Here is a 27,278-nt window from a genome sequence, read left to right as displayed (position 1 = left end):
AATCATATGCTCAGTGATGTCCAAGCTGTCTAGTTTGTCTGGTCAGTTGGCATATTCCCAGACTGTTCTAGCAATAGTACCCTCAATTTTTGTTATTGTCTACTTCCTTTCTATCTTTAGTATGGGTAGGTGACAGTGAGTTAATTTTCCCATGGACTTTGGTGGTTTATTTTTAACCAAGTAGTAATTATTTTGTTGAATTTTAGATTTTGTGTTGGCACTGAATTTGAAAAAAAGCTTGTTTACTGCTCACTGTTATCAGTAATACAGATGGGGCTTATTGAATGTTTTCAAGAACCTTTAGTGACATCTAGTATGGTAATGATTGTCAAGAATGTGAGACAAAATAGTTGAAGCCATTTCACTATCCCGTGAGTTCGATTCTTGGGCATTCCATTGAGGTGTTAGAGAAGTGTATTTCTGGTGATAGAAGTTCACTCTTGACGTATTTCGGAAGTCACATAAAGCCGTTTGTCCCGTTGCTGAATAGCCATTGGTTTCATATAACGTAAGACCATACAAACACATTTCATTAGCATCTTCAATTTTTATTTGCCCAATATCACATTTTTAAATATGCAGTTTATTAAATGATGCTTAATTAAAGTTTTAATATTAAGCCTTTTGGCCAATCTTGGACTTTACAGCTCCTTTACAGGCTTAATCTTCACATAGATGACTTGGATTAATAGCCACTGTGTACATAAATAATTCCTTATAGAATATACAAGAGGAATTGCAGCGAAACTTAATAGGTTTGTTTGTAAACAATCAGAAATAGAACAGATCTATCCCTTCTCATGAAACCATGTTAGGATATAGCAATGGGAATGAAAGTTCTTAAAGAAGTAAACATTCTGGAGGGGTATTATTAGAAACAGAATCTTTGACTTTCTGTATTATTTGACTACAGTATTAGGCAAGCATTTTAGTGTAGTTAGTACAATAATTAAAGTGACATAACTTGAATTGCTTTAATTGGAAACAAATATGCATTGAAATAAAAGAAAGACTATGGAGAAAATAAAATAGATACCCTTTCCTCAGGTGTTGATTTATCTGCAGGAAAATATGGAATATTGTTTAGCAAAATTACGTTACAATCAAGTTATCATCCCTGATTCAGTAGCAAAAAAATTATGGCAATAATGCTGTGACTGGTTCTGTTGTTAAACCTGGGAAATGTCCAAGCAAGCATAATAGTTTAGTGAAATGTTCAGCATGACTATTTATGGTTTTTATGTGCAATGCAAGTATGAAAAGTGGTTGCATGATAAGTCTTGAGTGTATGCAGCATTACAGTAAAATGTTTTTTTATGACACTTGTAATTCCATCCACCAAAGAATATTGAGTCTTGTGCAGAAACCCCTTGCCATGGTTGTACAACATTTTCAGTTTTTCGAATTCATTTCTCATATATAGTATATTAGATATTTATAAATGAGAGCAAACCATTTGTGACAGTAGAATGAAAGATAATTTTTTTTACCTTGTGATGCAAGCAAAAATAAGTAACAGTAATGAATAATATTGCTCAGTTGGATGGATGGTAGCCCTTGTCTACATTTCTTGCAAGTCCATCTTATCAAGAACTTTTAATGTAAAAAAAAAAAATTCAAGAGTCTGTTACTAATTGGTTTCAAGTCTTAACTTTGTTGATAAAAGTAAGAGTGCAAATTGACTGGGACAATTCATGTTGAGCTTGAGCTCTTCGCCTGGTTTATCCTTTTGGACACACTTCCAGGAATATTTATAATTTATAATAATCTAGCAATAACTTTGAATATTAATGAAAAGATGTGGTGGCTGTTTAGATGAAATACCCCTGCCATATGTATATGTGATATAGTGAATAGCCCTCGGTATCCAGGGGGCTTGGAAGAATGGGGGTGAAGTGAGGGGTAGTTGTAAGATTAGTTAATGTGCTGTAGACAGGAATTCCTAGTAGGTGTAACAGATGGTAGTGGCAAGTCTTACTTCATCTGAAGGCACACCAGTTTACAAGAGTTCTTTTTTTTATGAAAAACCGCTACTTACTACTAATCCATAAAGTCATGACATTCCCAACTTGGAAGTCTGATAATAGTAGCAACTATGATGATGATAGAACAAACATGATACCAGAAAGGGAATAGGTATATTCTTTTAAGTGAGTTTAGCATCAATTTGGATGTTGTCTGGCATTACCTACTATGAGAGTAACTGATAAATTTCCAAGACATTCACGCATTAGTAAGGGATCAGTAGTTTCAGAGACGAAAAATAAACGTTACAGAATTTTCATATATTTCCACTTCACTTGGAATGATAACGTGTAGTATGCAAAACAAGATAAAGCTTCTGTTTCGTTTGAAGTTGGAAAATGTGTGGTGATCAGTGACCAGTCACAGTCATGTATTGATAAAATCCCCCATCTATTTTATCAAGTGCAGGGAATTTTGATTGTGGTGATTATTGAAAAAATAGTGTCATAAAAGGAGTTTTGAATTTTTCCTTGCCATATTTTCTTGCCAAGTACAATATTTTACAATATATTTAAGAGTATTCTTTGGCAACTATGTACTGTATTTCTAACATTACTATTTCCAAACACTGCATGAGACTCCATTCTCATTTACTCCGGGAGTGCCATACCTACCAACAATTTCATTCTCTCTCTCTCTCTCTCTCTCTCTCTCTCTCTCTCTCTGTCTTACCATGCATTTAAATAATCTGGCGCATAAGCCATTATTCGTACACTATATATACAGTACAATATGCATATTAATAGCAAGTCACTTTTACATGTGATAAACACATCGCAGCTACTGTACTGCATACATATACGGTTATCATATTGATAATACTCATGGATTAAAGATACTAATATTGGTAAAAAAAGCTACAAACGATACTTAAGATTTCTGGCAGCATTGTATATATATATAAATATATATACCTATATATATATATATATATATAATAATATATAATATATATATATATATATATACTATATATATAGTATGTATGTATAATATATATATATATATATATATATATATATATATATATCATATATATATAATTATATTATATATATATATATATATATATATATAGAATAATTATTCACATCGAACCGTGATCCATTTATATATCAATTCAAGCTACAAATGTCCTTTAATATCTTAAATTCACTTTACCTCCCAAATGAATATTTAATTTATATATGTACCGAAGGGGAATTTTTAAGTTGATAACAATTTCGTCCCCCCATGGGATCGAACCACCGTCCAGGTGGACAGGGACGAAATCAAGGACAGTCAGTGACGCTATCCCAATCAGCCAACAGAGACGCCATAAGTTCATATCGATTCTGACCTTACAAATCACCCTCGATCTGGATGCTTTCGTAATTAGAATCGATATGAAACCCCGTCTACCATTGTTGGCCAATTCGAGCGTTTGGACAGAAACGTAGCCTTTTGTTATGAATAATTATCCACAATCGAACCGTGTCCATTTTATATATCATTCAAGCTACATAATGTCCTTTAAATATCTAATTCACTTTAACCTCCCAAATGATATTTTCATATATGTACCGAAGGGGAATTTTTTAAGTTGATAACATTCGTCCCCACCATGGATCGAACCACCGTCCAGGTGGACGGGACGAAATCAGGACCGTCAGTGACGCTATCCAATCATCCAACAGAGACGCCATAATTTCATATCGATTCTGACCTTACAAATCACCCTCGATCTGGATGCTTTCGTAATTAGAATCGATATGAAACCCCGTCTACCATGTGCCAATCGGAGCGTTGACAGAACGTAGCCTTTTTGTTATGAATAATTATCACATCGAACCGGTGATCCATTTATATATCAATTCAAGCTACAAATGTCCTTTAATATCTAATTCACTTACCTCCCAAATGATATATTCTCATATATGTACCGAGGGAATTTTAAGTGATAACAATTTCGTCCCATGGGGGGACGAAAACCCCACCGTCCAGGTGGACGGGGACGAAATCGGACAGTCAGTGACGCTATCCAATAGCCACGGAGACGCCATAAGTTCATATTCGATTCTGCCTTACAAATCACCCTCGATCTGGATGCTTTCGTAATTAGATCGATCTGAAACCCCGTCTACCATGTTGGCCATTTCGAGCGTTTTGACAGAACGTATCCTTTTTGTTATGAATAATTATCACATCGACGTGATCCATTTATTATCAATTCAAGCTACAAATGTCCTTTAATATCTAACTTCACTTTACTCCCAAATGATATATTTTCATATATGTACCGAGGGGATTTTTTAAGTGATACAATTTTCTTCCCATGGGGACGAATTGTTATCAACTTAAAATTCCCCTTCTGACATATATGAAAATATATCATTTGGGAGGTAAGTGAATTTTTAATATTAAAGGACATTGTAGCTTGAATTGATATATAAATGGATCACGGTTTCGATGTGATAATTATTCATAACCAAAAAAGGCTACGTCTGTCAAACGCTCGAATTGGCCAACATGGTAGACGGGGGTTTCATATCGATTCTAATTACGAAAGCATCCAGATCGAGGGTGATTTGTAAGGTCAGAATCGATATGAATTCTTAGGGCGGTCTTCTGTTGGCTGATTGGATAGCGTCACTGACTGTCCTGATTTCGTCCCCGTCCACCTGGACGGTGGTGGTTCGATCCCATGGGGGACGAAAATTGTTATCACTTAAAAATTCCCCTTCGGTACATATAATGAAAATATATCATTTGGGAGGTAAAGTGAATTTAGATATTAAAGGACATTGTTTGTAGCTTGAATTGATATATATAAATGGATCACGGTTCGATGTGATAATTATTCATAACAAAAAAGGGCTACGTTCTGTCAAACGCTCGAATTGGCCAACATGGTAGACGGGGTTTCATATCGATTCTATTACGAAAGCAATTGCCAGATCGAGGGGTGATTTGTAAGGTCGAATCGATATGAACTTATGGCGTCTCTGTTGGCTGATTGGATAGCGTCACTGACTGTCTGATTTCTCCCCGTCCACCTGGACGGTGGTTCGATCCCATGGGGGGGGACGAAATTGTTATCACTTAAAAATCCCCTTCGGTACATATATGAAAATATATCATTTGGGAGGTAAAGTGAATTTAGATATTAAAAAAAAGGACATTTGTAGCTGAATTTGATATAAATGGATCCGGTTCGATGTGATAATTATCATAACAAAAAAGGCTACGTTCTGTCAAACGCTCGAATTGGCCAACATGGGGGGTAGAGGCGGGGTTTCATATTCGATTCTAATTACGAAAAGCATCCAGATCGAGGGTGATTTGTAAGGTCAGAATCGATATGAAACTTATGGCGTTCTCTGTTGCGATGATAGCGTCACTGACTGTCCTGATTTTCCGTCCCCGTCACCTGGACGGTGGTTCGATCCCATGGGGGGACGAAATTTGTTTATCAACTTAAAAATTCCCCTTCGGTACATATATGAAAATATATCATTTGGGAGGTAAAGTGAATTTAGATATTAAAGGACATTTGTAGCTTGAATTGAATAAATATAATGTATATAATATATATATCTATATATATATATATATATATATATATATATATTTATATACTATACACACACACACACACACACACACACATATATATATATATATATATATATATATATATATATATATATATATATATATATATATATATATACGTATATATATATATCTATGTGTGTGTGTATGTGTGTGTGTCCAATTCCAATTTCAGGATTACTCACCATCAACTGTTAGCGTGCCAGTGTTATGTTCGGCAATGTTTCATTATATCCGGCGGTGATGTTAAAGATGATTACACCATTTTGAGAAGCATTGAGATATAAATATATAATGTATGCTTATAATTATCGTTTATCGTTTCAGTGTATTGAGTTTTTTTCCAATTAGAATTTTTTTGCCTCGGCAATTAATAACGTAGTAGGTAATACGTTGATCTGCTAAAATGAAAAACTAACTCTTATATAATTCATAATATGTAATATTGCCGATGTATATATTGAAGGTTATGGATCCATGTGCATACCCTAGTTATGTACCGACTTTAATTTTGTTTAACAGAGGCCCGTGGCAGGAAACATCACGTAATCATGTCATGTATTTGTTGACATTCCTTACCCCGTGTTTCGGTCCGAGTTTTTCGTGCGCTGCGAACCAATCAGGGAGCGCCTTACAACCGAGCAACAAATCGGAACGCCGCTACCTCGGCCCTTTGGGACTGGTTGCCATGACAACGCGTGGCCAGTGAGCGATGCTTATGGTAAAGTCTGAGAGAGAAATAGTTTAGTGCAGGTGGTTCGGAGTGCCTCCAAACGCGAGTTACTTACCGGTAACTTTTTATCGTCGTCGTGCTTCGGGAATGCTTGTTGTTGTGAAAGTGTAGTGCTTGATGCCTTCAGAGGAATTAGCTGCGTTGGTTTTCGGAGTTTTTCGAGGGCGAGAAGTGTCAGAAGTTTCGGGGAAGCGAGGAGTTTTTTTGAAGGGCCCTCCTCCACCACCTCCTACTCCTCCTGTCAAGAACAGCTGATTATATTTCTTACCTTCACCCGAACAGTAAGTCATTTTAAATCACTTATGTTGTTTTAATAACTAGTATTAAAAAGCTGCCCGTCGTCGTCCTCATCCTCCTCTTCCACTTGCTGCTCCTACTCCTCCACCACCACCTCAATCTTTTCCTACACCTGCTCATAACACTCTCACTCCTACTTCACTAAAAAATCTCCTCCCCTGAAGTTACTTACAGCTGATTACATTTCATACTTTCACCCGGACATGAAGAATCCTTTATAGGTAACACATTTGTATTGTTTTTGTTAGCAGGACGAAAGCTTTTCAAGCTTATTTGGTCGATAGACCATGTCCAACCTTAATAGGGTTAATCATGTACAGCTTAATCTGTAAGGTTAGGCCCGACCTATGTCAGCTCATGCTCACTAGCCTGTAAAGGCTAAACTGGTTTAGCCTTTATAGGATTCATATAGGCTTAAACTGTTCAGTGAATAAAAAGCCTAAGTTAGGGCAAGGCCATTATAGCCCTCATAGAAATAGCAATCTTGCATACCTTCACATAGGCCCTAAGCTAGACCAGTGTTAGACATAGGCCTGCAATTACTTTAGACTCAGGCTTATGTAGCTTATGACAAGAGAAGCGATTTTGTCAATATGAAAAAACTTGAGTTTTACCTTTTACTAATTAGATGCATACTTAGGAATTACCCTTTTCACAGCCTTTCAAACTGGCCTACATAAAGAAGTGTAGGCTAGGCTATGGCCGACAGCGCAAAATTTCATATTTTCTTCATCAACATATACTTAACTGTTTTGAACTGAAATAAGGATTTCATGACAAAACTTGCATATCAAACTCATCTTTTTATGATATTAATTTCATGATAGAAATAGTAATATGAAGATAAGAAGACCTCAGACTAACCTAACCTAACACGATACCTGCATAAACTTGTAATCACGCCACTGTATTTGTTTATTTTGACTGAAATATGCTTCACCCGAACATTTTGTATATTTTTTTAGTTTTTATTGACTCAAGACATGTTTGTTTAGGTTAGGCAAGTATTTTGGTGTAGTCTAGCCTAGGCTAAGCACATTACTATATTTTATTTGTATTTCTCAGAATTCCACTTCCTCCTAGACCTATTATCATTATTGTTATGGTTCAGGAGATGAACCCTACACATATGGAACAAATCCACACAGGCCATTAACCTTAAATTCAAGCTTCCTAAGAAAGAAGTAACAGAAGGTTATGGGAAATACAGAAAGAGATCAATTATTAGAAAAAAGAAAATTATGAAATAACTAATAATAATTATTGAAATGCCAGGAGAATCACATGAGGGCAGTAATGCACTGTATCTTTGCTTGAACTTGCAGAGGAGATTTTACTGGTAAAGATTAATTAGTGGTTCTTTGTCCAGAGGGTTTTGTATATCTGTCTGTGCCATACATAAATGCAGTGTAATATAAATGGAAAAGGAATTTGATGTTAGCTTTTTTCCTTGCGTAAATATAATTTTTTTTTTAAAGAAAATTTTAATTGTATTAACTTGTCACTAACCATAGTCTTAGAAATTTTTAATGTCTTATGCCATATATCACTACAAAAATTTTCTACCACATTTTAAGGCATCTTGATATATTGTTTCTAGACTAAGATTGTCGCATCATGTTGGTGTGTGGATATTTGGAAGATCTGGTGGTATCATGGCTTGAGTGGGAGATACCACCCTAAATCAGTTATTGGTATCATGTATCACTGTATTTGAAACCCATGATAATTAATTTTGCAGTGTATAGAAATCAGTAATATTCTTTGGAGATTACACACACATACTTAGATGTGATATAAATGCCAGATATAGGTTTCATTTACAGGTGCATATTAAGCATCTGTTTTCCCAGGATGTGTATTGTCATTAATGGATGACTGTGTGGTACTGTATGTGTTCGGCTATTAGTGTTTACATTATGTTGGTAAGCTAAGTTTATTTTGCATTTTATTTTATCGTTTTGTTTTGTGACCATTGTACTCTATGATTATGTATGAGGACATTGCAATTTCCCTTTTGATACATGACTGTTAGCTACAGGGTGTTAAGGGAGAAATGGCAAATATTTTGGGGATGAATGCTGAAAATTATATTTAGAATTTGCTGTACTGGCAATCCATGTACAAATGGAGGCATTTAACTCTTGAGCAGAATTTATAGAAAAGCCTTTCCTCTTCAGAAAATGTTTGCTTATTATGGAAATAAGATTGCAGAAAATTTATTGCATACTCAATTTTTAAATCTGTATATACATGGCTCTTTCAAACTTTTGACCACATCCACAGTAATTGAAGTGGTTGATAAGTTTTGAATTAAAATTTTTGGATCTTTCTATTGATTTTGGAAAACTATATTAGTTTATAAAGTTCTAACTCTAGCTAACAGTTTCCTGAAGATTTCTTTGTTTGAAATGTGTAATTTTTGTAGTAATTTTTGAAGGAGGACTACTAATCCTAATCTGATCTGATTTATTGTTAGATTTCCACTAGTTGTTTCACAACAACTGTGGTCATGTATGCCGGTAACCAAATTCTATGTTAAAAAACAATGGGAAAGAAGACAAGTGGGTTGCATCCAAATTCCTTTTTCGAAAGTTTGGCTATTGGTACTTTTAGCTTTACCTGGTCTTTTGCAGAATGTTTAAATGCTGTGATATCCACTTGGTCACTAACATGGTCTTTAAAAGTATTATTCCTTGTATGCATGTAGATTTGCATATGTTTAGTATCCTTCGTTTTTCATGGTCATCATTAGTGATTTTGCTTCAGACTTTTCCATCAGGCGTTTGGGGTTAGAAGTGAGATTAGTTCCCATCCATCGCTGTTGTGTTCTTCTAGCCTGGATGCTTTTTTTATTTCTGTGGTTTTTTGCACTTAATTTGGTAAGTGTTGTGTTACTTTATATATTGCTTTGCCAGCTAAAATCTTCTGTCCCCTTTTCATATAATGCCCAGACCTCTATCTTTAAGATGTTAATGTGTTTTTCAGCTGCTGAACACATCATCTCTGCAACTTCATTTGCAAGGTCAATCTTTCAATTAATCAACTCCTGTGTGACCCCAGTTGGAGTAAGGGGCCTTGGTAAATTCTTCCTGAAAATGTCTATTCAACATTCCTCCTCAACCTCTCCCTTCATGCTTCTTAGCCATGTTTCTCCTGCTTTAGTTTTCCATGTCTCTTGTAAAAATATGCCATCTATATCCATCCAGAAGTAATGTAATTTTATTGTCCTTAAGGTGAAAGAACCCTTCCTCTGTTATAACTGAGTTGTATCATGGTTTATCTCTTCATATGAAAATGTGTAGTATATTAAATATAGTATATATATAAATTCTTATTTCAGTGGAACAATATATGTATTATTCCACTTATGTTTGAGCATTCCAACTGTCTCTAGTTTTTCTTATTAGCTCATATTTAAATGATCCATCTTTTGAGGCAGTCATACTTGAATGTCAACCTTTTAAACCCTCTTTTTACTCCATCTGCATCAATGAATCTGTTCTTATTTATTGTTTCTGGTTTTGACAGTTGAAACTGCTTTTCTGACTGTTTTCTATTGTTAGTGGCATTGTCTCAGAACATATGTTTGCCATTGAATTGTCAGCATAATCAAGATATATTAGTGTTCTGCACTCTTTCCAGTTAATACACACATTTGTTTCTGCAACAACTCTTTGCTCAGCTATATAATATTTGTTACTTTGCAGAGATTGCCCCTAATTTTACATCAGAACTTCCTTTACATAGGTTGCCTTCATGAAAACTCAAAATAACATCTCCAGACATTTAAAAAATTATGTAAAATCTCACAATCATCTATAAAGCATAGTGTGAAATGATTGTCAACTGCTTTTTTATCTAAATCTACACAACACTAAGGATGGAACTTTTATCTCAGTGGCTTATTGCATTAAATGTCTAACAATGACTACTGTATCTGATGAAGACTTTCTTAACTGAAATCAACTTGTTTATATGTCAGCAAAGTTTCAACTGCTGGTTCTAATCTGTTTGAAATAATTTTACAGGATATTTCAAAACAGCTTATAGCAAAATGGCAACCCACAAAATTACCACACTGTCAGATCATTATGCTATTTATCCAGTCACTAGGACCTATGCTGAACCCCCCACTTTATGATGAATATTTTTGGGTATCAGATCATCTTATGGGGCTATCTGAGTGTCAGATTAATCGCATCCTGTCATTGCTCAGTTTCACTCTCTTAGACCCTTTGACAGGTCTATGGTTTTATTCAAAACCACATCAGAATTTCTCCTGTGCATTCCTTCTATCTTTACAAGTATCTTATGGTGAAAAATGTTCACTTTTAACAGCTCTTACTTCACTGTCATATTATTGCTGGTAATAGTGTCTGGCTTTTCCATAAAAAAAGATGCTCCCCACTTGTGTTTGGTATATCTCCTGACTAATGAATTTTCCAAGACTTCCCTCTTAGGATTGTCAATCTTTAATCTTTAATACCACCCATCTCATTTCTTAGTTAGGCTCGTTTTCATAATTACATCCACACTTTTTACTCACAATCATAGTCCATTTCTGATAGCATTCCTGGTATGTATGAACATTTTATAACTAATCACTATTAATATGCTCATTTCATCTGTGTTTTAAAAGCCTGATGTTATGCATTTTACGCTAAATTCCTCCCACATCTGCACATGTCCTTCCTTAATAGTGCATCCTTGTTGTGTTGGACATTAATCATTTTTGGTATTGTTTTTTTTACAGCTCTACTCTTGGATATAATTAGTCGATGGTCACTATTTAACCTCCACCTCTTCTAATAACAACATCAAGAATGGACTCAAGCTGCCTTCTACTACAGTAATAGCAAACTTATATATAGTTGTGGAATTCACCATATCTAATAGCCCTTATTTTGGGGGATACCAGTGTTCAAATAGTTCTACCAATCATAACATATCATGGAAAAAAAAACCCTGCCAGATCTCATTCCATTCTCCCACGTCAACCGTTGCTGCTGCTACCTACAATTACATTAGTCACTCCAGCAAATCAATATGAACTGCCTAGCAGTATTCTTAGGTTCATTTAGTAGTTTATAAAATCTTGCGCTTCATTTCTTGGAAGCATATGCATCTACCATGTTAATTCTTTCATGAATCGATTTGAATTGATGAAGAGTAGTCCTTATTGATAAGTTGCAACCCACAGAGCTCTGCTGGCACTTACTAATCATCAATCCCAGACCCTGATGACGATTCTTATCTAAGCTGCCAGAAATCAGTCCAAATACATTTTTCCGCTCTTGTTAATTTGGGGTTTGTAGTGGGCGTATTACGAAAGCGCTGATTCAGAATTGAAACCTTGTTCAAAAAGCGCAACAAAACATGCCATCAAAAGAGCTGCCTTTGTTTCGTCTTCACCAGATTTAATTGGGGAAATATGCTTTCAACACAGACTGAAGAGTCTGGCAGTGCAAGGCCACACATGAAATCAGACAATAAACTAACCTTGGACTGACCATTTTCATCTAATATATTCCTTGAATTATACCAAAATTCAGGTATGTACTTCCTGCGAAAGCAAGCATGGGATGCACTGCCTCCTTTGCCCAAATAAGGGCCATCCTTTCTTCTTGTAAGTCATCAAGCTGATGCTCAGACACTAAGAAGGAAAGTTCAGAGCAATTTTAATGATGGACTTCATCTGTCGTTTAGTATATACTTGTTGCTTCCTTTGGGTCCACGTTGTGTAACATGGCAATGACATTGTCTTCTTATAGACGAAACCCCTCTAATATTTGACACTTAAGTTGTGACAAGAACACTAAGCAGCTGTCTGAACGAAACTTGCTTTCATTTTTCCCTAGATTGTCTGTTTCATCACTTTATGTACATAACTTTCGAGATTTCGGAGATTTTCACATTTTTTTTATTTCAAGCTTTCAACCTTTGAGTTAATTTTTAAGATCTTGAAAGATTTTTCAAGCGCTGGTAGCACTGGACTAGTGAGCAGGGGGCAATACGGTGAAGTCTGGCTAACGCGCTTATGATACTAATTTCAGCCACTCTATTGATATATATATATATATATATATATATATATATATATATATATATATATAATATATATATATATACACACATATATATATATATATATATATATAGATATATATATATATATATATATATAGAGAGAGAGAGAGAGAGAGAGAGAGAGAGAGAGAGAGAGAGAGAGAGAGAGAGATAAATACGCGCTTCGTGAAAAACGCGACGCGCGTATAACAATAGGGATCCGCGCTTTCGTAAAACGCCTCGTTTGTAGTAACACGGCTATGACCTGTTCATAATACTGTATACATCCACTGAAGTATTGTTAGTAACGCGTCTGTAGCAACAGTGCTTTTCTCAACATTAGGATCTCATTTCTTTATGCACAAGTCAGATGTTTAAATATCTTGGAATATATATTTTTGAAACGAGAAATAAACATTTTAGCTAAAATGTAATCTCCTAACAATCATCTTTTCAGTATGTATGAAAACTACTGATAGTGATGTTCTTTCCTTTTCACTCTGGCTGTTAGAGTCAGCCAGAGTTACTGCCATTCTTTTATAACTCAGAGAATTTCTGACGTGGCATCATTGGTGGCTTATAGACGCTCACCATAATGTGTTTAGAGGTTGATGAACTTGATATGTGAAGAGGTGTTAAAAAACATGAGTTTTACCGGGGATTAATGTTTGGACTAAACTTGTTCTAATGGTCCGTTAAGTAGAAGTAAAATATATATATTTTTGATCAAATGTATTAATTTATCCTTCATATGCAATTACCAAACATGACAACCATGAACACCCGAAATGTAGGTTGATAAGGACAGGTGTGCTTTCAGAGGGAACTGCAAGCGATAACCCATTTAAAAACAAGTTTTAAACACTTTTCGAATATGAATTTATGCAAGGTGCAACAGGCTTTAACTATTAGTGTCAAAGATCAGAGTGATCAAGCCAAATCAATTTTAAATCAAGTTAGATATATTAATGACGTTCCGAAATTAATGCCACACTTTAACAGTTCAACAATAACCGTCTTAAGTACAGCCTGCGTCAGAACCATCAAATTTTAATCGCAGTGAGGGGGAGACGAATTCGAACACCAATAGTAAACACAAACCCATCACTCTTAAAGATACCTGACTTAGCGCCTCAGTGGCGTGATCGGTATGGTCTTGGCCTGCCACCTCGGTGGCCACGAGATTCTCGGGCATTCCACTGAGGGGTCAGAGATGTGTATTTCTGGTGATAGAAGTTCACTTTCGACGAGGCTCGAAAGTCATTTAAAGCCGTTGGTCCCGTTGCTAAATAACCACTGGATCCATGCAACGTAAAAACACCATACAAACAAACAATATTGACCTGACTGATCATTGGACTTTGAAACATATTTGGCAAATCACCTCATAAATGTAAGTTGCATCTCTCCAAGGGTTATATATTTTAGTGGGTCGAGAACAGAATGAAACCTTAAGAATGATTAAGTAAATGTAGCTTAAATCACCATTTGAATACCGCATCTGCTATTCAGGGTGGCATACCTCAAGCACATCCGTTCCAAAGAATTATTGGGAAGTAGGAAAGGTCGCCGTGTGGATGGTGGATAGCGATCTCAGGAAGTCATGCAGTCATGACCTTACATCCATGCGAACAGTAATAGGGCAAGGGTTGGAGAATAATCTTGAGAAACTATGTATATACTCTTCGGCAAGGTGTGTATATCTAGACCTTTTTCTTCGGTTTTCGACTGCTGCCTTCAGAAATTCTTTCGGAGAAACGTATAAGCAGCAGTACGGTTCTTAAAACAGTCAGTTTCTGGTGAGAAACCGAAAATTTCACCCGAATTAATGGGTATTTAGCCACTAATGAAAGAAAGGTTCACCATGCGGAACTATTTGCGTAATGGTTTAAAAGTTCAGTGAGTCAAAATATCCCAAATTATGCAAAAATAAATGCGAAAGTAACTTTTACTTACCTGGTAAGTAAAAGTTACTTTCGCATTTATTTTTGCATTGACTGGTAGAGCATACTTTTAGTAAAGGCATTAAGAGGCAAAAATTGTATTTGTGAATGTAATTTCTACTTTTTACTGACACTGAGGTTGGGCAAATTTCTGTAGTTTCGATAGACACCGGAAATATCAAAGCGCCTCAGTGGCGTGATCGGTATGGTCTTGGCCTGCCACCTCGGTGGCCGCGAGTTCGATTCTCGGGCATTCCATTGAGGATTGAGAGATGTGTATTTCTGGTGATAGAAGTTCACTCTCGACGTGGTTCGGAAGTCACGTAAAGCCGTTGGTCCCGTTGCTAGATAACTACTGGTTCCATGCAACGTAAAAACACCATACACTCAAAAACAAACAAAACAAAAAATTTCACAGTACAAAAATAAATGGACTTTACTGACTGGATTAGATAAGACTTGGGTCATTAATATTAATCTAATAAGCTTTCGACTCAATCGTCTGCTGAGTTGTGCAGGTCGGGATAACCTCCTTGTTTCCCACCCTCCCCCAGTCAACTACTAAATGTAACCCAAAGCCTGAACAAAAGGAAAAGGGAAAAGATGAAAAACGGCCAAGGTTTGACTGAAGGAAGTGACAATAGACCGGCTTCTTAAGAAAGAACGGTTACAGTAGCCAAAAAGTCTCATCATCATCATCATCAGCCGTTGCTAGTCCACTGTAGGAGAAAAGCCTCAGACACATCCTTTCACTCCCTTCTGTTTATGGTCTTTCTATGCCATTCTATACCCGCAAATTTTCTTATCTTGTCAATCCATCGTCTTTCCTTCCTTCCCCTGCTTCGTTTGCAATCACTAGGGACCCACTCTGTTATTCTTTTCGTCCATCTGTTATTATCTGACATTCTCATTATATGTCCTGCCCACGCCCATTTCTTTTTCTTACTTGTTAGAATATCCTCTACTTAAGTTTGCTCTCGTATCCATGTTGCTCTTTTCCTGTCTCTTAGTGTTATTCCCATCATTATTCTTTCCATAGCTCTTTGAGTTGTAAAGTCAAAAAGTAAGAGGGGGGTTAGTGCAAAGCTTGTAGTAAATGGAAAGAAACGAATCACTGAACCATGCTATACGAGGATTCATGATTTCCAGTCTAAATTGGGCAAGAATTGGGTCTGAAGTGCGCGCGTGTTTGTAGTTGGGGCGGCGACATTTAAATTATGATATTGACGACTCGACGTCGTTTATTGATGTATTCCCGTAACTCTTGGCATTTGCTTCTGTTCTGCTAGACTCCTCAAGGTCACTTGCCAGAGAGAGAAGTGTCTATGAATACCAAGATAATGAGGATAGGTGATTTATATATATATATATATATATATATATATGATATATATATATATATATCTATATATATATATATATATATATATATATATATATATATATGTGTGGAGGTTTTCTCAGAAGTATTACCCAATCATTTTAATTATTTTACATGTCATGATGCTTTGGTATCGTTTTTATAGGCCTATGTGGTCAGGTGCACGTGGATAATAGTGTATGTCTGTTTTGCATATACATAGTAAATGCCGATAACAGTGTTCAGCAGTAGGCTACTGGGAAGGATGTATTGTGATTATTGTTCTTTTCGTTTTGAATCTTGAGTAAACGAGTTTTGAGCAAACGGGTGTTTCAAGGGTACTACGAGGACCGAATAGAGTAGGCTACCATGATGAAATGTCGTTCGATTTAGCTTACGCCAGGCGCCTTTCATTGGCAAGTGATGAAGAGAATTGCTCAGACAACGAAAGATTCCCTTTGAATTACCTTCAGCGCATTATCACCATCATTGAAATTCTCTCTCTCTCTCTCTCTCTCTCTCTCTCTCTCTCTCTCTCTCTCTCTCTCTCTCTTATCACAGCTTCATTAATGCGGAGCGTGGAGACCTGATGAGATTATAAGGTCAGTCAGCACCGAACATGCGTCGTATATTTTCCTTCATTGTGTTGGGAGATTGGTTCGTGCTTTGCTGTGATAAGAGTCGGTCGGGTCAGCGAATGGAATTGATAAAACCTTTCGTTATCATTTTCTTTTCTTGATGCGCGAGTTTGTGGGAAGCACATGGATACCTTTTAACGTTTTTGCGTGTATGTTTGTAATAGGTTTATGTATAGAATATATATCTGATTATAATATGATATTCCGTTGGCAGAACATAGCCAGATCTTATATCTAGGCCTATATGAGTTCGGATATCTGCTTCGCTTCATAGTGAGCCGCATTTTCAACTCTCTCTCTCTCTCTCTCTCTCTCTCTCTCTCTCTCTCTCTCTCTCTCTCTCTCTCTCTCTCTCTCTCCACATACACACAGAGTCTGTGTGCACCCGCTTTTTGTTTATGTAAGAATAATTTTGACTGTTGTTTTGTTGAATGACACATGTTTTGAAGATACCGAATGTCATTTGGCACCTGCTGGACGCCAGTCTCTCGTTGTGCTTAAAGGAAAGCAACTGAGAAACTTGCGGCGTTTTATTTGAAAATTCTGAGAGTGGCTAGAGCTAAACCAGCAAAGCTAAATCAGCCAAAACGGAGTCGTCTTCAGACAGTAATTGCCTCGATGGTGTTGACAGAGGGCAAGGCGACACCCCCCTTTGGACAGGAGCAAACTAATTACAGGCACCCGGATGTGTGGTTCTTTGATAACGTTAGTAGCAGGAGATTGTGTGTGCGCTTGGGTGCGTGCGTGCGCGCGCGTTTATCCTAAGGCAGTGTTTCTTAAAGTGTGGTCCGCGGACCCCCAGGGGTCCGTGGAATGTTCCAAGGGGTCCTCAGGATAATGTGAGGAGGAAGCGTTGCTGTTAAGTTCACTTAAAATTTGTGTGCAAAATTGCAAAATTAATAATGCTGTGAAAGTTATTTCAAGTAAAATGTAAACATTTTTGTTGAAGATAAGCCATGAATAAATAATTCAGTAGAAATTCTAGCACCACATATTATATATACCCTGAAAACACTTTTATACCCAAGAGGGAAATTATCATAATAAGGGGTCCGCTACATGAGTAATTTTAATGAAAGGGGTCCGCTGCACAAGGAAGTTTAAGAAACACTGTCCTAGGGGCTTCGAGATCAGGTTCACCGAAGGATTTAAGCAGTGCACTTATGAAATGGAGAATTTTGTGTCAAAGGATTACTTTTTGACCATTGGCTGCTGATGCTCAGGGTTTACAGTGATGCACAGCGGGAGCCGTTTCAAAGGCTGATGTCCCTTCCTTCTACTACTACTACAACTGCGTTTGGTAAACATAAACTAAAGAAGTGTGGAGGCGTATTTACTAAATATTCCACTCGAGTTTACAATTTTACAGTACGATGTCTGATACAGAAACGTTCACTATCTCAAAATTATTGCATATTTTATCCTTATCTTTTCATATGATGGGCAATAGCAGCAAGTTTGTTGAAATTGAAAATGGAATCTCTCTCTCTCTCTCTCTCTCTCTCTCTCTCTCTCTCTCTCTCCTCTCTCTCTCTCTCTCCTCTCTCATAGAATTAACAGTCCATTCCAAAGCAAGTGAAAACAGAGATAAGCAAGAAATGAAAAAGTGGGAAGGATATGGAAAATACAACTTCTGCAGTAAAAATATAAAATGGTCAGAAATAAATGAAGAATTAAACAAAGATTGGGAAAACATTTTCGTAAGTGATGACATAAGGGTAAATACGGAGATATTATATAAAATATTAGAGAAAATAGTGGATAAATATATACCGAAGAAAAAAAGTAAACATCAGTCATGCATACCAAGAGACAAGAAGGATCTTGTTCCAGAAAATCAGAAAGTGGAAAAAAGGTCTTGCAAAAGAAAAAAATGCATGGAAAGTTATAGAACTAAAAAGTAAGATAGAAAATGCAGAAAAAAGATTATACAATCAAAAGAAAATGAAAAACTGGACTTGGAAGAAAAAACCCTAATAAATATCAAGCAAAACCCCAAACTATTATACTCATACGCGAAAAAGATGATTTAAAGAAGAATAGAAATATGCCCTCTAAGAATTGAAGGGAGATTAACGAATGAAAAAGAGGAAATTTGCAACATATTGGCAGAACGATATAAGAGAGAATTCACCCCTAGATAGATAATGAAGATAATGATATAGAAGTAAGGGACGAAAATAGTGAATATTTAGCTGACATAGATATTAATGAAGCTGATATTGTGCAGGCTATTAATGAAATTAAAAATGGAGCTGCAGCAGGGCCTGATGGAGTTCCTGCTATTTTGTTAAAGAAAGTAGTTCATTCTATCGCAAAGCCACTTGCAATATTATTAAGACAAAGTGTAGATACAGGCACGATTTCTGATGAGCACAAATTAGCATATATTACCCCTACATTCAAAAGTGGATCAAGACTAGAGGCAAGTAATTATAGGCCTGTGAGTCTAACATCACATATTATGAAAGTGTATGAAAGGGTAATGAAGAAAAATATTATGAAACATTTAATAAAAAATAATCTGTTTAATATAGGACAACATGGTTTCGTACCCGGAAAAAGTACACAAACCCAACTGTTAGTCCACCGTGAAAACATAAACAAAAATATGAAAAGCGGAAATGAAACAGATGTGGTTTATCTAGACTTTGCAAAATCTTTTGACAAGGTAGACCATAATATATTGGCGAAGAAAATTAGAAAACATAATATAGTGGATAGGAAGATGGTTAAAAGAATTTTTACACAACAGAAAACAGATAGTTATTGCAAACGATGAGAAATCGGATGAAGCTAAGGTAATTTCCGGTGTGCCACAAGGTATGGTGTTAGCTGCAATACTGTTTGTTATTATGATCGCAGACATAGACAGTAATGTTAAGGACTCAGTACTGAGTAGTTTCGCCGATGACACAAGAATAAGTAGTGATGAATATAGGAACGCGCTACAGAGAGACCTTAAGAAAGTATATGATTGGGCAGAGGTAAATAGGATGGTATTTAACTCTGATAAATTTGAATCAATAAACTATGGAGACAGAGAAGGAAAGCTATATTCATATAGGGGACCTAATAATGAGACAATCACAAATAAGGAAGCAGTTAAAGACCTTGGTGTGATGAATAGGAACATGTTATGCAACGATCAAATAGCAATTCTATTGGCAAAATGTAAAGCAAAAATGGGAATGTTGTTACAGCATTTCAAAACAAGAAAAGCTGAACACATGATTATGCTTTATAAAACATATGTTCGTAGTCCACTTGAATATTGCAATATGATATGGTACCCACACTATCAAAAGGATATTGCACAAATAGAGAGTGTACAAAGGTCCTTTACAGCTAGAATAGAAGAAGTTAAGGACCTTGACTACTGGGAAAGACTACAATCCTTAAAATTATATAGTCTAGAAAAGGAGAAGAGAACGCTACATGATAATTCAGGCATGGAAACAGATAGAAGGAATAGCTGAAAACATCATGGAGCTAAAAATATCAGAAAGAGCAAGCAGAGGTAGATTAATAGTGCCCAAAACTATACCAGGAAAAATAAGGAGAGCACACAGGACATTAATCCACTACGCACCAGCATCGATAATGCAGCGTCTATTCAATGCGTTGCCAGCTCATCTGAGGAATTTAACAGGAGTGAGCGTAGATGTGTTTAAGAATAAGCTCGAAAAATAACTAAACTGCATCCCAGACCATCCAAGATTGGAAGATGCAAAATATACCGGAAGATGTAATAGCAACTCTCTGGTAGACATTAGAGGTGCCTCATACTGAGGGACCTGGGGCAACCCGAATAAGTTGTAAGGTCTGTAAGGTAAGGTCTCTCTCTCTCTCTCTCTCTCTCTCTCTCTCTCTCTCTCTCTCTCTCAATGGTTTGGAGATCATCCTCATATTTGAAAAGTCTTGGCGAATGTTACAATCCCCAAAGCTTGCACAATTCCAGATGTGTCTCTGAAGTCTTCAAGTATCTGTGACGACTTTATCTGGGCAATCAAGCCTGAGTGCAAGAGAGAGAGAGAGAGAGAGACTTGGGGTGTTTACACACACACACACATGTATATATATATATATATATAGATATATATATATATATCTCTCTCTCTCTCTCTCTCTCTCTCTCTCTCTCTCTCTCTCTCTCTCTCTCTCTCTCTCTCTCTCTCTCGCAACAAAACTCAGGTGATGTCGACAGCTGGACTCGGGTGAAGACTTATCCTTTCCTTGTTCTTACTTCAGAGGTTTTGTCTTAAATGTTTTTTTTATTTGCATTTAAATATACAGCGTATCCTACGTTTCATTGCTTTTATTTCATCTTCCCACTCTCTAGTGCTGTCTTTACTTGTGTGTGTGTGTGTGTATGTATGTGTCTGTATGTGGAAATTTTTTTTCATGCACCTTCCATTAAATGTTCTCCATCTTACGCTGGTGCATGTTCTCAGTTTGGTCTATTGCTGGCAGCAGACAAGGCTCTCTCTCTCTCTCTCTCTCTCTCTCTCTCTCTCTCTCTCTCTCTCTCTCTCTCTCTCTCTCTCTCTCTCTCTCATTTAACTTTTGAAAATACCTGTTAAAATCCGCTCTTCTTTTTAATTCTTGTAATAATTCTTTACCTTGTCCAACCCCGTATCCATATCCATTCTCTCTCTCTCTCTCTCTCTCTCTCTCTCTCTCTCTCTCTCTCTCTCTCTCTCTCTCTCTCTCTCTCATAGTAGCCATCTTGCTTGGTGAGACGTACCCGCGTGAAGTCACAATAATCAACAGATATCACAAGTTTAACATACGACTAGAATTTGAGAAATATCTAGAAAGTGTTCGTGAACTATCGGTGATAAGATTAGTGTGAAAATAGTAGGATAAAGCGTCTTCTAAGTTAGTTTATCAAGTGTAATACTATAAATCAGAACAAGATGGCAGTAAGTTCCAACTGCGGGAAAAGGTGGCGTAATTTGGCGTGTCTAGCAGATTCGCAATACGATGAGGTAGCAGGAAGGGAACTGGCATTTTCTCATCTATGAAATCGCAACAGTCCTAACCAAAAAGATACAAAAGCATTTCATAGATATTAGAAGGATATAATCCTTCAAACTGGAACAAATCTAATGAAAACATCTTGAAAATAATTGAAGAAGTTCCAATAAAATCCAAGTGGTCAAGAGACTCATAAAGAAATATACATAAACCAACATATTCCGACAAAGAAAATGAATAAGGTGAATCTTGTTGAATATACTAATTGATGCATTAGGAAAAAGAATGCCAAAGCATGCAAACTGTGTAAGGTTTGGTATAGCATAGTCAATCCACAAAACCTAATCAGAAATGTGCATGCAACATTCCGACCCATCCACAGTGTGCTGAGGTAATACAAGATTTGAGAGATACAAAATTTTTTGTTCAACATGTCTATCATGGATAGACAATGTTTTATTAAATCAAGATTGAATGTACAAATAGTTGAGGATGAAGAAGAAGAGAAGAGGAAGAAGAAGAAGAAAAAGAAGAAGAGAAAACGGAAGAGAAGTAAACAAAAATGAAATGACAGAAAAAAATAAGGAAAACAAAGAACAAGATAAAAGTATGGATGCAGAGATACTCATTGATACTACATATGACAATAAAGCAGCATACCTACGAAGAAATAAATTACGATATTGACAACAGAAAAGCAAATCCCGAAGAGGCTCTACCCAGATCTATACAATGACGGGAAAGAGGAAAAAAAATGACAGAAGAAAGACAAAATCTGCAACCTTTTGAAAAGAGGGAATTGCAGATTTGAAAGATGTACTACAAACATCCTAAGATATGTCAAAACTATGAAATATATGGTAAATGTGCATACTTAGATGGATATGGGGATGATTGCAGAGATCTGCATCCAAAAATATGTAAAAACCTAAAAGAAGGAAAAGGATGTAAGTTTCGACAAAAAATGCAAATATATGCACCCTGTAGCCATGAATCATAATCAATAATAACCAACCAACCAAGTAATAAAATCCAAAATAAGAAAGAAACAAATAAAGAGAGAAATCAAGAATATCAGGTAAAAGAGAAAGCAAACCACCAATGAGATATGCAGAGTGTCAGCAAAGAATTTCAAAGCATCAGCTCCGAAATTCTACTCAAGAGATAATAACTGTATTTATTATGCAAGAGGATATTGCAGAAACGAGAAAATTGCAGATTCACACAAAATGAATAATTTATGATGAAGGAAGATCAAATATTATGGAAAGTTGGATTTTTTTAATGTCAGAATTTCTGGAAATGAAAAAAAGAACAACATACCAGAACAGAAAGAGACATGGGAAAATCCTTATTACTATCAGTATTAAATGAAGGAGAAAACACGCAAACCACCATCATAGTGATGAATGCGCAGGGTTTTAGTTACGAGTAACTCAAAAAGAAAAATAGAGTACTTAGGAGAAGAACTAACCCAAAATGAAAAGAAAATAGATATAATGAATATAAGTGAAACCTGGTATTCCCAAGAGACTGGGGAATGATGATCAATAAAAGGGTTCCAAACTTATAGATCAGATAGAAAAAATAGGAATCAAAGGGGGAACCGCAATATATGGGAAAGACAAAAAACAAGGAAAATATATGAGAAATATAGTAACTCAGAATGTGAACTAATAGCGGTAGAATTTGAATCTGAAAAATTGATGAACATAGTAATATATAGAACCTCCTAATACTAAAGAGTTTGACTAATAATTGAAAAATTGGATGATATATGTAGAAATCACAAGGACTGGACTATTCTCCTATCTGGAGACTTCAACTTTCCTTTCGTAGAATGGAAAGAACGAATAGGAGAATTGTGGTTGTACTTATACATATAAAAAAAGAGAGTAATAGTAGTGCAGAAGATAAGAGGCAATTTGAAAACGCTATTAGATATGCTACTAGAATACAACATTCAACAAATAAATCACCTGCCAACAAGAAAGGAAAATACTTTAGACCTAGTATTTGTGAACGAGATGAATTATGTTAAAGAAATAATAGTTTATAATGCGAGTATTTCAGACCATAATGTCATAGAATTAACAGTTCATTCCAAAGCAAGTGAAAATAGAGATAAGCAAGAAATGAAAAGTGGGAAGGATATGGAAAATAACAACTTCTACAGTAAAAATATAAAATGGTCAGAAATTAATGAAGAATTAAACAAAGATTGGGATACATTTTCGTAAGTGATGACATAAGGGTAAATACGAGATATTATATAAAATATTGGAGATAATAGTGGAAAAATATATACCGAAGAAGAAAGTAAACATCATTCATGCATACCAAGAGACAGAAGAATCTTGTTCCAGAAAATCAGAAAGTGGAAAAAAGGTCTTGCAAAAGAAAAAAATGCATGGAAAGTTATAGAACTAAAAAGTAAGATAGAAAATGCAGGAAAAAAAGATTATACAATCAAAAGAAAATGAAAAACGGCACTTGGAAGAAAAAACCCTAATAAATATCAAGCAAAACCCCAAACTATTATACTCATATGCGAAGAAGATGAATAAAAGAAGAATAGAAATAGGCCCTCTGAGAATTGAAGGGAGATTAACGAATGAAAAAAAAGGAATTTGCAACATACTGGCAGAACGATATAAGAGAGATTCACCCCTAGAATAGATAATGAAGATAATGATATAGAAGTAAGGGATGAAAATAGTGAATATTTAGCTGACATAGATATTAATGAAGCTGATATTGTGCAGGCTATTAATGAATTAAAATGGAGCTGCTGCAGGGCCTGATGGAATTCCTGCTATTTTGTTAAGAAAGTAGTTCATTCTATCGCAAAGCCACTTGCAATATTAATTAAGACAAAGTGTAGATACAGGCAAGATATATGATGAGCACAAATTAGCGTATATTACCCCTACTTTCAAAAGTGGATCAAGACTAGAGGCAAGTAATTATAGGCCTGTGAGTCTAACATCACATATAATGAAAGTGTATGAAAGGGTAATGAAGAAAAATATTATGAACATTTAATAAAAAATAATTTGTTTAATAAAGGACAACATGGTTTCGTACCCGGAAAAAGTACACAAACCCAACTGTTAGTCCACCGTGAAAACATATTCAAAAATATGAAAAGCGGAAATGAAACAGATGTTGGTTTATTTAGACTTTGCAAAAGCTTTTGATAAAGTAGACCAAATATATTAGCGAAGAAAATTAGAAAACACAATATCGTGGATAAAGTAGGAAGATGGTTAAAAGAATTTTTACACAACACAAAAACAGATAGTTATGCAAACGACGAGAAATCGGATGAAGCCAAGGTAATATCCGGTGTGCCGCAAGGTACGGTGTTAGCTGCAATACTGTTTGTTATTATGATTGAAGACATAGACAATAATGTTAAGGATTCGGTAGTGAGTAGTTTCGCAGATGACACAAGAATAAGTAGAGAAATTACTTGTGATGAAGATAGGAACGCTCTACAAAGAGACCTTAACAAAGTATATGATTGGGCAGAGGTAAATAGGATGGGATTTAACTCTGATAAATTTGAATCAATAAATTATGGAGACAGAGAAAGAAAGCTATATGCATATAAGGACCTAATAATGAGACCATCACAAATAAGGAAGCAGTTAAAGACCTTGTGTGATGATGAATAGGAACATGTTTATGCAATGATCAAATAGCAACTCTGTTGGCAAAATGTAAGCAAAAATGGGAATGTTGTTACGGCACTTCAAAACAAGAAAGCTGAACACATGATTATGCTTTATAAAACATATGTTCGTAGTCCACTTGAATATTGCAATATGATATGGTACCCACACTACTCAAAAAGGATATTGCACAAATAGAGAGTGTACAAAGGTCCCCTTTACAGCTAGAATAGAAGAAGTTAAGGACCTAGACTACTGGGAAAGACTACAATTCTTAAAATTATATAGTCTGGAAAAGGAAAGAAGAGAACGCTACATGATAATTCAGGCATGGAAACAGATAGAAGGAATAGCAGAAAATATCATGGAACTAAAATATCAGAAAGAGCAAGCAGAGGTAGATTAATATTGCCGCCCAAAAATTATACCAGGAAAAATAAGGAAAGCACACAGGACATTAATCCACTACGCACCAGCATCGATAATGCAGCGTCTATTCAATGCGGTTGCCAGCTCATCTGAGGAATATATCACGGAGTGAGCGTAGATGTGTTTAAGATAAGCTCGACAAATATCTAAACTGCATCCCAGACCATCCAAGATTGGAAGATGCAAAATATACCGGAAGATGTACTAGCAACTCTCTGGTAGACATTAGAGGTGCCTCACACTGAGGGACCTGGGGCAACCCGAACAAGATGTAAGTCTGTAAGGTAAGGTCCTCTCTCATTTAACCTTTGAAAATACCTGTTCAAATCCGTTCTTCTTTTTAATTCTTACAGTGTATCTTTACCTTGTCCAACCCCGTGTCCATCCTCTCTCTCTCTCTCTCTCTCTCTCTCTCTCTCTCTCTCTCTCTCTCTCTCTCTGGTTTGTGTGTTTGTAGCGAAGCTTCGTTGGACTAATAAGCATTATTTCCCCTCAGTAATGAGAAATGCAGAAACTATAACAATGCCCTTTTCATTAGCCTTGTTAGTACGTTCTCTATTAAAGTCACTTTCTTCCTGTGTTTGAAAGTTATGTCGAAGCAGTAAGTGGGACAGTCGAAGATTCACACACGTTTTTTTACCGTTCCTCTGTTCATATTCTTTCTTCCATCTTTCACCCATTCACACACGTTTTTTTACTGTTAATCTGTTCATATTCTTTCTTCCATCTTTCACCCTTTCTTAACAACTGCTTCATAGTGCATCTGCGAGGTTTTCCTCCTGTTATACCTTTCTAGCCTTTTCATTGTCAGTTTCTTTTTCGGTGCTGAATGACCTCATAGGTCCAGCGCTTGGCCTTTGGCCAAAAATTCTACATATTCTGTTCTATTGTATACAGTGATCGTTATGTTTGTGGACATTCATAGAAAGTAATGCTTCTTTTTGTAGTGCATTTTGTGTCTTACGAGTAATAGTAAAGGTTATTTATATCTTTTTGCATTCTTATTCTTATTGTTATTATTGATATTATTCATTACGTGAATCGATCAGCATCACGAAAAAGTGTGAACTCTTTCCTTGATCCTTTGATCGATGAGGTTAAATTTTTCATCACTATACGGATAGTGAAAGTAAACTGGTAATATATATATATTTTTTTTAGGAATGGATAGTGAAAGTAGATTAGTATTTTTAATAGGAATAATTAGAGAAAATAGTTATATATATATATATATATATATATATATATATATATATATATATATATATATATATATAATATATTATATATACCCCGTAGGTGGTAGTGCCGTTAGTGCACTTCATGCGGTGTACTGTAGGCATCACTTAAGGTTTTTTGCAGCGTGTCTTCGGCCCCTAGCTGCAACCCATTTCGTTTCTTTTGCTATAACTCCTTTCATATTCTCTTTCTTCCATCTTACTTTCCACCTTCCCCTAACAACAGATTCATAGTGCAACTGCGAGGTTTTCCTCCTGTTACACCTTTCAAACTTTTAACTGTCAATTGCTGTTT

At 35.9% G+C, this 27,278-nt stretch overlaps 1 long non-coding RNA gene across 1 annotated transcript in view; it reads left to right on the top strand.

Annotated features, from left to right (window-relative positions):
• Nucleotides 1–6,248: 6,248 nt before the first annotated feature.
• LOC135205948 (uncharacterized) overlaps nucleotides 6,249–27,278 on the top strand; it is a 95,081-nt gene continuing 74,051 nt past the window's right edge. Inside the window, exon 1 of the long non-coding RNA XR_010312640.1 lies at nucleotides 6,249–6,633. This is a non-coding gene — a long non-coding RNA (uncharacterized LOC135205948). The remainder of the gene's footprint in view (nucleotides 6,634–27,278) is intronic.

The sequence above is a fragment of the Macrobrachium nipponense genome, chromosome 29 (genome assembly GCF_015104395.2).
Source record: "Macrobrachium nipponense isolate FS-2020 chromosome 29, ASM1510439v2, whole genome shotgun sequence".
NCBI lineage: Eukaryota > Metazoa > Arthropoda > Malacostraca > Decapoda > Palaemonidae > Macrobrachium > Macrobrachium nipponense.
The sequence above is the reverse complement of the archived record's forward strand: the minus strand, read 5'-3'. Positions and strand labels throughout refer to the sequence as shown.